Source organism: Triticum aestivum, chromosome 2D (genome assembly GCF_018294505.1).
Source record: "Triticum aestivum cultivar Chinese Spring chromosome 2D, IWGSC CS RefSeq v2.1, whole genome shotgun sequence".
Classification (NCBI taxonomy): domain Eukaryota; kingdom Viridiplantae; phylum Streptophyta; class Magnoliopsida; order Poales; family Poaceae; genus Triticum; species Triticum aestivum.
In genome coordinates this window covers 10,726,216-10,737,763 of record NC_057799.1, presented here as the reverse complement: position 1 = coordinate 10,737,763, position 11,548 = coordinate 10,726,216, and the positions used below count along the sequence as shown (strand labels likewise).

Sequence of the window (11,548 nt, the reverse complement as noted above, 5' to 3'; positions counted from 1 at the left end):
CCTACATGTTGCCTTGGTGCCTTCGGAGCACGATGACAAGTGGTTCATGGGAGCGGTAGCGGGTAATAGTATTCTCCTTTAGGATCTATGACCTGGTCGAGCAAAAATCCCGCTATTTCCTCTTGAAGTGCTAGTATGCGCTCCGTTGGTAGGAGCTGCTCCGGCACCTCTCTGAACTGTTAAGAAGGAGATCAATATGCATGTGTATTAGTTGTGTGACTAGATATCGATAATGGTGTAAAAATTTGTGAATAGTGTTCTGACAAACGTACCCAGTCCTGTCTTTGAGATATGCTCCTTTCGGACGCCATCATGCGAATGTTCTCGCAAACTTAGTATGCACCCAGATCAGTCCCCGGCGCCTGCTTCAGGGCCTTTACGAGAATGGAATTTAATTAGATAATGATTAATCAATCATGCTAATTAATTAATGGTATTGAAACAAGAATAAAAGAGATGGTAGCTAGCTAGCTAGTACTACTTAATTACTTACCTTGGGTCGCCACCAATATAGCTTTTTTTGAGTTGCCTGGAGTCACCTTGATGAACTTTGCCCAAGCCCTGCCCGGCAGCAAAGAAAATGAATAAAGGGGTTATTAAATAGTTGATATCAGGAAATGACGAACTAATTAAATAGGCCGAGATATAGTTAATAATGATTGAAATTACCTGTCGAGTATCCAACCAGGCATGACTCAACGTAGCACCTGTCGGCCAGGCATGACTTGACAGCTCCACCGAAGCTCCGTGCCAAAAGAAGCCGCTCCACCTCCTGCCTCTGTCTTCCAGTGATACTCCACAAACGATGCTCCCAAGAGAGAAATGGCACTGTAGTGCCGCCATCGTCCGATCTGGAAGACCAGATCCTAGGGTTTCCCCCGAAGCAGCACGAGTGGATCGACAACAGTTACACGACGATGCCTTCATCAAGGTAACGGCGCAAAACGCCGCCATCGCCCGCCAACGGCTCGGTTTTCACCGGCAACTATATCTCCCCGACTCGTAGCCAGGACTAGATAACGAATCTCAAGATCCGACCACCTAGCCGCGGGCCGACCATCTCTGACGGAAGAGATGAGCACCACCGCCAACTGCACCGGCCAGAACAGATCTGACTCGAGGTGCCACCAACGCTACCAACAGGCCCTCCACGCCGCCGCCTCCGATCCAAAGGCAGATGGCGCGCCACCGGCTCCGCCGACCGCAACGCTGCCGCCGCGCCCGCGGCCCGTGCCGCCGCCGCGGCACAGATCGGATCGGGCGCGTCTCCATACGAATCGGGACTCCACACAATCCCAGAGACGCAGGAGAGAGGTGATGTCCTCCGCCACCGCCGTCGGCCCCCGGGCTTAGACCGGCGGCGTGCCCCGGCGGCGGCGGAGGGAGGGGAAGAGGGAGTGCGGGCTGGCGGTGGCTAGGTTTTTGGGTGCCGCCCAAGTCGCCCTAGCAGGAGGCGACGCGAGGGCTTCGGCTCGCTCATGAAGATGTCTAACTGAGAGCTGCATATTTTTTTGCCAACATTCACTTGATTTGCTCTCTATCAATTAATTTTCCTACTAACCAAATTACCAAAAGAGGGTGGACTGTTCAGAATGCATTGAAAATGCACGAGGCATGATCCTTCTAGACATGAATGGTATACGTGGCCACGTGTGGTAATGGAAGGAGTCTCTAACTGATAAAACAATTATATGTACGTCAGGGATGCAGGCTCCCCGGCTGTCTTATAAATACCCGGAGAACTAACAAACTTAGATGCACCAAGCAAGACTGTCCTCAAGCACAAGTCTTAAAATATCTGTCTATTACCGATCCGTTCCACAAATTGCCTTCTACCCTACTCCATATAACATCCTTCCCAGCTCGTCCAAAGATGACTCTTGGTACTCTTGTTATCATGGTGACATTGCTGGTGTATTTTGTATTGAAGAATAAAAGAGTGCTATTGTCCCAGCAGCAACGGGGGCGATGAGGCAGGCTGCCCCCGGGGCCTGCGGCGCTGCCCATCGTCGGTAACATGCATCAGGTGATTCTGAACAAGCCGGCGGTATTCCGATGGATCCATGGCCTTCTCAAGGAGATGAACACCGACATCATGTGCCTCCGTCTCGGAGCTACTCATGTCATTGTTGTGACATGTCCACAGATGGCCTCTGAGGTACTACGAAAAAATGATGAAGTTTTTGCCTCCCGTCCCACCACCTTCGCCTCGGGCATATTCAGCTTCGGGTACAAGGGCTCCATCTTCTCACCACACGGAGACCAGTGGAAGAAGATGAGGCGCGTTCTCACTGTTGAGATCCTCGCATCGTCCATGGAGCGAAAGCTCCACCACCTCCGGAAAGAGGAGTACGACCACCTTGTGAGGTACATTAATAAAACTCATTGCAGCGACATGGCATGTCCAGGCAACTTTGTCAACGTCCGTCATGTAACCCAACACTTCGTTGGTAACATGATAAGAAGGCTTGTGTTCGGTAAAAGATACTTCAGTGACCTACCAGCTTCATCCACTAGTGGGCCTGGACATGATGAGGTGGCACATGTTGCCGCTCTCTTCACGGCCCTCAACCATCTCTACAGCTTTTGTGTGTCCGACTACTTCCCAGCCCTCATAGGCCTTGACCTAGATGGCCATGAAAAGGTTTCCAAGGATGCCATGCAAACACTCAACCGGTTGCATGACCCCATTATAGAGGAGCGGATCCGCGAAAGGTCATCCACTCTTCAGATATTTGGTGAAAAGTTAGAGGCCAGAGACTTTCTGGATGTCCTGGTTCATCTTAAAGATGCAGAGGGACAACCAATGCTTTCCCTAGAAGAGATTAATTAGAGCACAAACAGCGGTTAGTATGTTATCTTAACCTCAATAAAAAGTTCATTCATTGTTCTTCGATCCATATTATACATGTATTGACCTTTTCTGTTGCGTTATACGGATTACTTATTTATTCTCAAATCTATGGATGTAGGAAATGATGTTTGCAGCAGTCGATAACCCATCTAATGCGGTTGAGTGGGCACTCGCTGAGATGATGAACATGCCAGACATCATGCAAAAAGCAACCGAGGAACTCGATGCTGTCGTCGGTAAAGATAGACTAGTGCAGGAGTCTGACATTCCTCAGCTAAACTATCTCAAATCGTGCATCCGGGAGGCCTTCCGCTTACATCCGTACCATGCTCTTAACGTACCCCATGTCGCCATGGCGGACACAACTGTTGCTGGCTACACCATCCCCAAGGATAGCCACATACTTTTAAGCCGGCTTGGACTTGGCCGCAATCCCAAGATCTGGACTAAACCACTGGAGTTTCAGCCTGAGAGGCATTTGAACACTGCGAATGTACTTCTCACTGATCCAGGCCTACGTTTCATTTCATTTAGCAGTGGGAGGAGGGGTTGTCCTGGGATTTCACTTGGTACCTCTATCACAATGATGTTATTCGCAAGGATGTTGCAGGGATTCACTTGGACAAAGCTTCCCGGTGTTAAGAGTATCAATCTCCAAGAAGGCAATGCGGGCCTTGCACTAGCTAAACCCCTTAAGTCGTCGTCATATTAAAGTGAGCATTTGTACCACACTTTGCTGATTGAGTCATGCAGTGCTGACTCGGGTATAAATAAGTAAATCGAGTAATTCTTTTAAGGGACAATTCCATTTCTGCCCCTAACTCAAACCCACTACTCATATTACCCCTACTTTTCAGACCTACCCTGTTTTCTCCTTATTCTATTGTGTGGTGTTATAAAAACTAGATGATGCACCGCGTGGTGCTGCGTGAACTCTAAGTGCAGAAACAAATTTAGAAGTGCACTTACTTTATATTTTAAAACAGTAAAGCATATGAAGCATGTGATAAAATGTTGTATCAAAAGAGAAAACTATTTGAATGAAATCAATGTGGCGCCTACATAACAAAATAATGTATAAAATGACTACATATATTTGCTCCAGACGTCACAGCTATGCTCAGGGACTGAGCTACAGGGTGGACAGGTGGGCCCAGGCCCACCTGGTTTTTTTGATTAGCCTATATACCTATGGATTTCACACTGGGCTGAACAAAACAGCCCAATAACACTTACCTGTCGACCCAAGATGAACGCAGTAGCCACGCCCTCGTCTGGAGCAGAACCATTCCTCCATCTGCCTGATACCAACTCCCGGCGCCCTAACCATCGCCGGCTCGCCACCCTCGCCGGTCGCCGGCCGGAGCCCAGCCGCTGAGGAGGGTCGCACCTCTCCTCTCTCCCCTGCCCTGCGTTGCGACTCCACACCTTCCATGTGATATGTTAGCAACCGCCGTCGATGAAGAATAACATAGATCAGAAGGATCCAACCCGAAGACGCACGAACACAGACGAACAATAATCAGATCCAAGCAAATCCACCATGGATAGATCCGCCGGAGACACACCTCCATACGCCCAATAACAATGCTAGCCCCATTATCAAAACGGGGGCTAACAACGATGCTAGGCAACAAGACATTTATTCCATCTTCAGGGAGCCGCCGCCGTCTTGCCTTCTAGAGCAGAACACAAACCTTAACAAAAATCAAAGGAATGACTAACAACGGAGCCCTCCCGCCAGCCGTTACCAAGCCAATAGAGCAATATGCTTCCATATATGAATAATTCTAATATTTGTTAGCCATTATGATAAATCTCGATATAGAACGCCTTTTGATAATACGTCACCATACTTAATCTAGGCCATTGGATCAAAATAGACTTACAGTCCAAACAAATTTGGTGCATCTTGAAATTTCTCTTCTTGGGATTGTAGTACTGGTACGGAAGCAACTTCTTACCCCAAACAGTTTGCTGAAACAGTTGAGTATAGACCATCTTAAATAGTTTCTCTTTAGAGTTTATCGAAAAAAAACAGTTCCACTAAGACAACCATTTGATATCTGTTAACAGAATTTTTTAGCCGATGGTGGCACATTTTGATTCATGTTTTTCGGAAAAGAGAGGAGCATGCATTTGTAAAATATCTTTGCAAAAATGACATATTTGATATCTTTGCAAAAAAATATTATGTATATATAATACTTTTGGGTCACTAGATGTTAAACATGAGTTAGTGGAGTGATGGTTAGCAACCTATTTATCTCAAACAGAACAAAGCTTTTTTGCAACAAAGTATTTTTAACCACCAAATAAAATTCTTCCCTGTGAAATCTTCAGCGTAAATAGAGCTAGATATTTATGGCTATGGAGTTTTATGTCAGTGGTGATGACTTATGACAGTCGGCCATATATACTTTATTAGTTAAAAGGTGTGTACAAATGTTTTTCAAATGTTTGGCAATATAATTTGGTTGCAATCCATTAAAACATTATGCAATATGTTTGCTCATTAATAGTTGCATTTCATTGTGGACTTCCATAATTAGTTCAAATAATTATCTGCATTCCTTCACAAAATATTTGTTCATAAATAGCTAATGATTTCCACATGAATCGTGTCGTGTATCTTCTATTGCAAAAGTACACGTTGAACCATGAGTATTTTCGATAAAGGGTGAATTTTATTGGCTCAGAAAGTAGCATCAAATGTATTCAAAACTAAAGAGCACACACCCAGCCTCTACATAGCTAGGATGCAAACAGTCAACACCAACACAGAGATAAAAAATACGACGGCAAATAGAAAGGTCATTTAAGACCAAAGCTATGCTTAGGCAAGGAAAAAAAGAAAACCCAAGGCGATCAGATCCATGATCGGAAAATTACTACAAGAACCATATCTGCACCAACCATCTCATGACACCACACTAACGACGAGGTTCTTCAACATCAATGCCTTCAAGAAGGGAGCGACACTCAAGCGTTGCCATCACTGGATCCAACCACCAAGGCTAGAGTTTTCACCATGAAAAATAAATCCGAGCATATCCGAGCAATGCCTTTAACAATGACGTAAAAACATTGCCATAGCCAGGTTTAACCAGATTGGGCCAGACCTAGGCTTTCACCCCGGAGCTCATGATCGAGTGCTCAAGTAGCACCACCAACGAAGTCACTCAAGTGTTGTTGCCACGACCACTTTTCCACAATCCCAACAACTACATGCGATGTGACCGCCGTCGCTGCACAACCATCCCACTGCGTCAAGTTGTCGTCCATAATTTGCATCTCACTGCTGAGGTCAACCACTGGATCTTCAGAGATGAACACTCCCGAAAATCTTTCGGTGACCATTATCGTCGTGGAGCCATAGGACGTCACAATAGCACGGTCTGCAATCACCTCTCTCGGTCAACCAGATCTGAATCACCACCACCAACCCATGGACCATAGTCCATAGCGCTCGTCGGCTGCTCACCACCCACTCAGAAGTCCATCACCTAGCAGAGAGCTCGATGCATGCCCCATCCTAGCTAGATGCCGCACTCACCGTCTGTCTTCACTAGTTGCAAGTAGGAGCGGACGATCCGTGGATGGCTTGGTGCGGACAGGTGCGTGCGGTTGCTGATCCAGATTCTCCGGATCTTAGTTCTAACCGCGAGATCTGCCGCTGCCTGCCAAATCCATGGCTCCAACGAGCCAGATCTGTGCACTCCGCAAACAAGCCATCGTGAGTGCACGCATGCACTGGCAGCCCGCGCCATCCTGATGCAGCACCACTGGGAGTAGTCGAGACGCCCTGTCACATGCATATGATTGATAGGTATGAAAAGAGAGAGAAAAGAACAACGAAAGAGAAAATGTGGTCAAGAGTGGGCCAAATCCTACGTGGCAGGTTGTCCGATCAGGTCCGGACACTGTCATATCCTCCCCACATACGAGGTGGGTATGAGGGTTCGTGGACAAGCTGAACATATTATGAAAATTTGAGAGGTACAGTCGGGTGGTTTTTTTCCTTCTCTGTGATGTGATAATGTTGTATTTGCCCGAGGCAATCATCTGCGGGTCCACTTGGCCACATTCCACTGTCCTTTCGTCGATCTATGCATGTATGCACTAGCTGACCTATACATGTAACTGCCGTATCCCATATGCACGTGTGGATTTATTTGCCTAGCTCATTTGTGCATCTCCTCTACCTCTCTGGTTATGATATGCCTTGTTATTTACTTACTTTTAAGGTCTATGTATGTGTTGGGTGTTAGTTGTGACATGTGTCATCGATGTAAATTATGTTATTAATTGCAAAATTCAATGTTATTTGATTAATATCTAAAATATTGTGATTTACTTATACTAAAGCCTTGTGTAACTAAAGCTTAGGTCCGTAATTTGTTACTTTTATCTCTGGCTAATAGAAACAATTGGACTTTGGGTCGTACATTGTGTAGACTTGATATGGCGTTTTGTTAGAATAGAAACAATTGGAATTTGAGTCGTACGGTGTCACACATGTATTCTAGGCATCTGATATAATGTATGGGTGGATAGGAGATGTAACATATGATAACATAATAGCACAGTCGCACAAAGGGGACAACGATATGTGGCGTTGCCCGTGTGGTCGGTGTGCCGTGTGCGGCAGGAAAATAAGCATATGGCGGCTGCGAGAGATTACTCAATCCGATCAATCGACGGCCCAGATGGGGTGCACAGCCTAAAGCTGGGCTGGCCCCAGGCAAGGGGACGTGTCTATGTTCGTCATGTAGCGGGCCGGATGGTACACTTGCCAACAAGGACTCCCTTCATGGTTCGGCCTACTAGAGTGTGTATATGGTGGTTTCTCTATATCGTTGATTTGATTCTGTGTTTTTTTTCTGGTTTTTAACGTTGGTTTAATCTTGTTTCCAGGACATTCATGACATTTGTATAATCATTTTTCTGTGTTAAGAACTTATTCGTACCATCTAGAAAACCTTCACTGGTTTTAAAATTTGTTCATGACGTTAAAGGGCTTATTTTCTTTTGCAAGGAGCTATTACCAATTAATAGCTCTTCGTTCGTACCTCCTGGAATAACTAAGGAGTCGACACATGTACAGTAACTAATCGAAAATGCCAAACAGAGACCAAGCTCCATGGAGGCCTTTATTTGAAAACTTCAAAATTCAAACTTTTCAGTTTCAAAAAATTCTGAAAATAAATACACATATAGCTAGATACATAATATACATGTGTGCAAATTTTTAGGTCGAAATACAATAAAATGTGAGCTACACAAGAAAGACTAATCTGGGGCTTTTTAGCATATGTACTGTTCATCTTTAAAGTCCATGATTTTGTTTGTTTTTGTGCAACTCGCAATTCAAGGTATTTCATCCTGAAATTTTTCACACATACACTTTACATCCTTGCATTCTTGTGAATATTTTTTCAGAATTTTTTTAAACCAAAATTTATGAATTTTGAATTTTTCAAAATAAAGGGATCCATGGAGCTCGGTCTCCAAAATGCCCTACTCCTAACTAATCATATAATTAATTTGTCGCGTGAAAATGATATTTTGTTTACTAATTCGTGTCGTTCGAGTTTGTCCACAAAGTCTCAGGAAAAAGTGACACCACTAATAAAAATATAAGTCCTGAATTCACATGTACCATATCGTCAAGCTACACGTGAGCAAAATACTCCTTTCATTTCAAAATGTAGTGCATATGACGTATAGTTTGAACCAGTTTTCAGAAATATAAAACATATGTACTAAATCCACACCATTAGATTCATTTCAATATATATTTTAATATGGCATATATTTGATTTTAAAATATAGATAATTTTGTATATACAATTGATCGAAGTTTGTGAAGTTTGACTTTTGTGAAATGAATGGCGTACTATATATATTATGGGATGAAGTGAGTAGTGCACTTACCTGTGCATGTTACCTCAGTGTGGCTGCCATCAAATAAAATGAGCACTTGCGCTTCCTATCTTATATGTGACGTGTGTGCTTAAGAATATTCTTGGTACAAAGTTTTGTATTGTGTGGGCAAACTAGGTTTTGTTAGTCAATGGATACTAAAAAAATTGTTTTAATGATTTCCTAAAAATGAAGGGAATCTTTGACGAGGGAAAAAGATTGTCAAGTACTCAAGTTGAATGTATATGATAAAATTAATGTCAACCAAAACTGGCCAGTTACCATGAATGAATGTACATATGTTCAACATTACACATTAAGCCCAAATAAAGATTGCCAAGTTGAGTTGTTGACGTACATAAAGTTGTTAAGAAATGGTTGAGAGTGACAAGGGCTTGTAATGTATCTAGTCATTGCAGATTACCCAACGACAGAAATATTAGCCTATGCAGTGACGACCTGTTTGTGAACTGCATATGGTACGAAAGACAAAATTGCTCTGCGTACAATAAAATTGCATATGATTTTCATATGAAGTTATGCTAGCCCTAATGTGAAAAAAATGGAAGTGCATACTCAGATAGCTATGGTGATGCACTAATGTGAAAAGGCACAACACAATTATCATTTGTGACTCACTGGCTAAGTAATCTTCAAACCAAAGTGAGCACCTGTACAATTTTTATGTGTGAAGATTCATTTTGACTTTCCTATCACTTTTTGTGTCTTCATGAATACCAACACGTTCAAAGGGTCTTCATTTTTCATGTCTTCGTGAATGCCAACATGATGGCACTCCCGAAATACTTGTTGTCAAATCAAAATTAATGAGTAACTGTACCTCACCTGTGCTTAAGATTCTTGCTCCAGACTTCCAAATATGTGTTTGTCTCTACTTGAACAACGACATTTGACTTTCAGTCAACGAATAGTAATTAATTATAGTATGTTAGAGTTGTGGTGCTATAATATAGTACTTTAATAAATTAAATAATAAGATTGTCTTTATATGTGACTGACTGGCTAAGTCGTCGTCATATTAAAGTGAGTAGTTGTACTCACATTGCCCAAGATTCTTGCTACAGACTTTCATATCTGTTTATGTTTCTACATGAATGGGAGGATGACTTTGTCTTCGATTAATGTATAATAATTCCAAAAAATTGAAAATTGGCAAATGTTGGAGGGGTGATCCAACACCATGTACTTCCTCCTTTTCTTTTTAGTCCGGATAAAAACTTTGCCTGAAGTCAAACTTAGTAAAGTTTGACCAACTTTATAGGAAAATAAATTAATATTCACAATGCGAAATCAAATATAATTGGATGCATCATGAAATAAATTTTCCTACCATATAACTTCAGTATTGTAGATGTTGATATTTTTTAATATAAATTTGGCGAAACTTTGTGTAGTTTGACATCAAACAAATCTTATATGCGGGGTGGAGTATATTCTAGTACTATTAACAAACAAATTTGAAACTGTCATGTGGATGCATTGTAGTGAATTCTATATCTAGTATTACAAAAGAAAAAAGATCAGTTTTAAGTAGACTATATAATAGGTGGAGATAGAGTTTCCAAGTTTATATTGTACCAATCTGCTCTTTTTTATTTTAGGTAGCATGATATTCATTGCTTTACTAACTTGGAAATTAAAAAACTGATTGTTCCTAAAGTATTTCCAGACTTTTCTTAATTTTCTTAGATTAATTGTGCATTTTGTTAAAATTTTATTTTTCTTTCAATCATGAATTTCACATTATAAAAATGTGATAAGTTTTAAGTTTTTGCTGGAAATTATAATCTAATTGTTTCCTTTATTATTTTCTAAACACTTATGGCCTTTCGGTTCATGTCTGTCTCTTTCTGTATAATTTTTTGTCCGGCAGACAGTCAGACCTGCAAATCCATTGGTATGCAATTTTTATCACTTGTTGACTTATTTTATGTGTTTTCAAGAATTTGGTTATTTATATATTTCATTATGCCCGATGATCTGCCATGTGCTCTGCTGATGATCTAGTCGATGGTGACTTATGAATTCCTAATCCAATTGTGCGGCCATGTTAACACCAAATACAAATAGTACATGTCTCCGAGGAAAGGGCAGGTCTGAGACTGGGACTCGCAGCTACCTTATTTAAGAAATAACCCCTACTGGGTTTTGAGCTAGCCAAGCTGGAGTTTTATTTGTTTTCCAACTTCTCTTTATTACTTTCATCAACTTTAAAAATATGCAGATACGATGTTTATAAATCATATGCATATATGTATCTCTAAAGGTACTTCTGAAATATGTAATTTTGTTGATTTGAGAAATATGCTATTATAGGAGTTTGCTGGCTGATATAGTTGATGGTGGATTTTTTTAATTCCTGTTTATAGCCTGCAGACGTGGAGAATGGATAGTCATGCACTTTTGCTAGATTTAATTTCCACAATACTCTTTCGGGTTCCGATAAGAAAAGTCATCGTGCTCGATACTAACACGGTCTCCTATGTTAAATTACATACCATCATGCTATCCCGGAGTAGTTTTGCATTAAGGGCGGCTTTATTGACTCATAATATGACATCTAGGAGATACGTACAATGAGTATACACCAGGTCTCTGCATGGTTAACATGTACATCACGGCGATCGACGTCTTCTTCACTAGTTCTTTGCTAAGAGAACCAATCCAAAGAAAACACAAGAAAAATTGCACACATCAATGGAAACACCAATTCCTTCACTGCTCCTACTAGTCTGATCAATGTTTTGA

At 42.0% G+C, this 11,548-nt stretch overlaps 1 pseudogene; it reads left to right on the top strand.

The window, feature by feature from the left end:
- Window positions 1-1,873: 1,873 nt before the first annotated feature.
- LOC123055469 (tyrosine N-monooxygenase-like) lies at window positions 1,874-3,566 on the top strand (annotated as a pseudogene).
- Window positions 3,567-11,548: the final 7,982 nt, after the last annotated feature.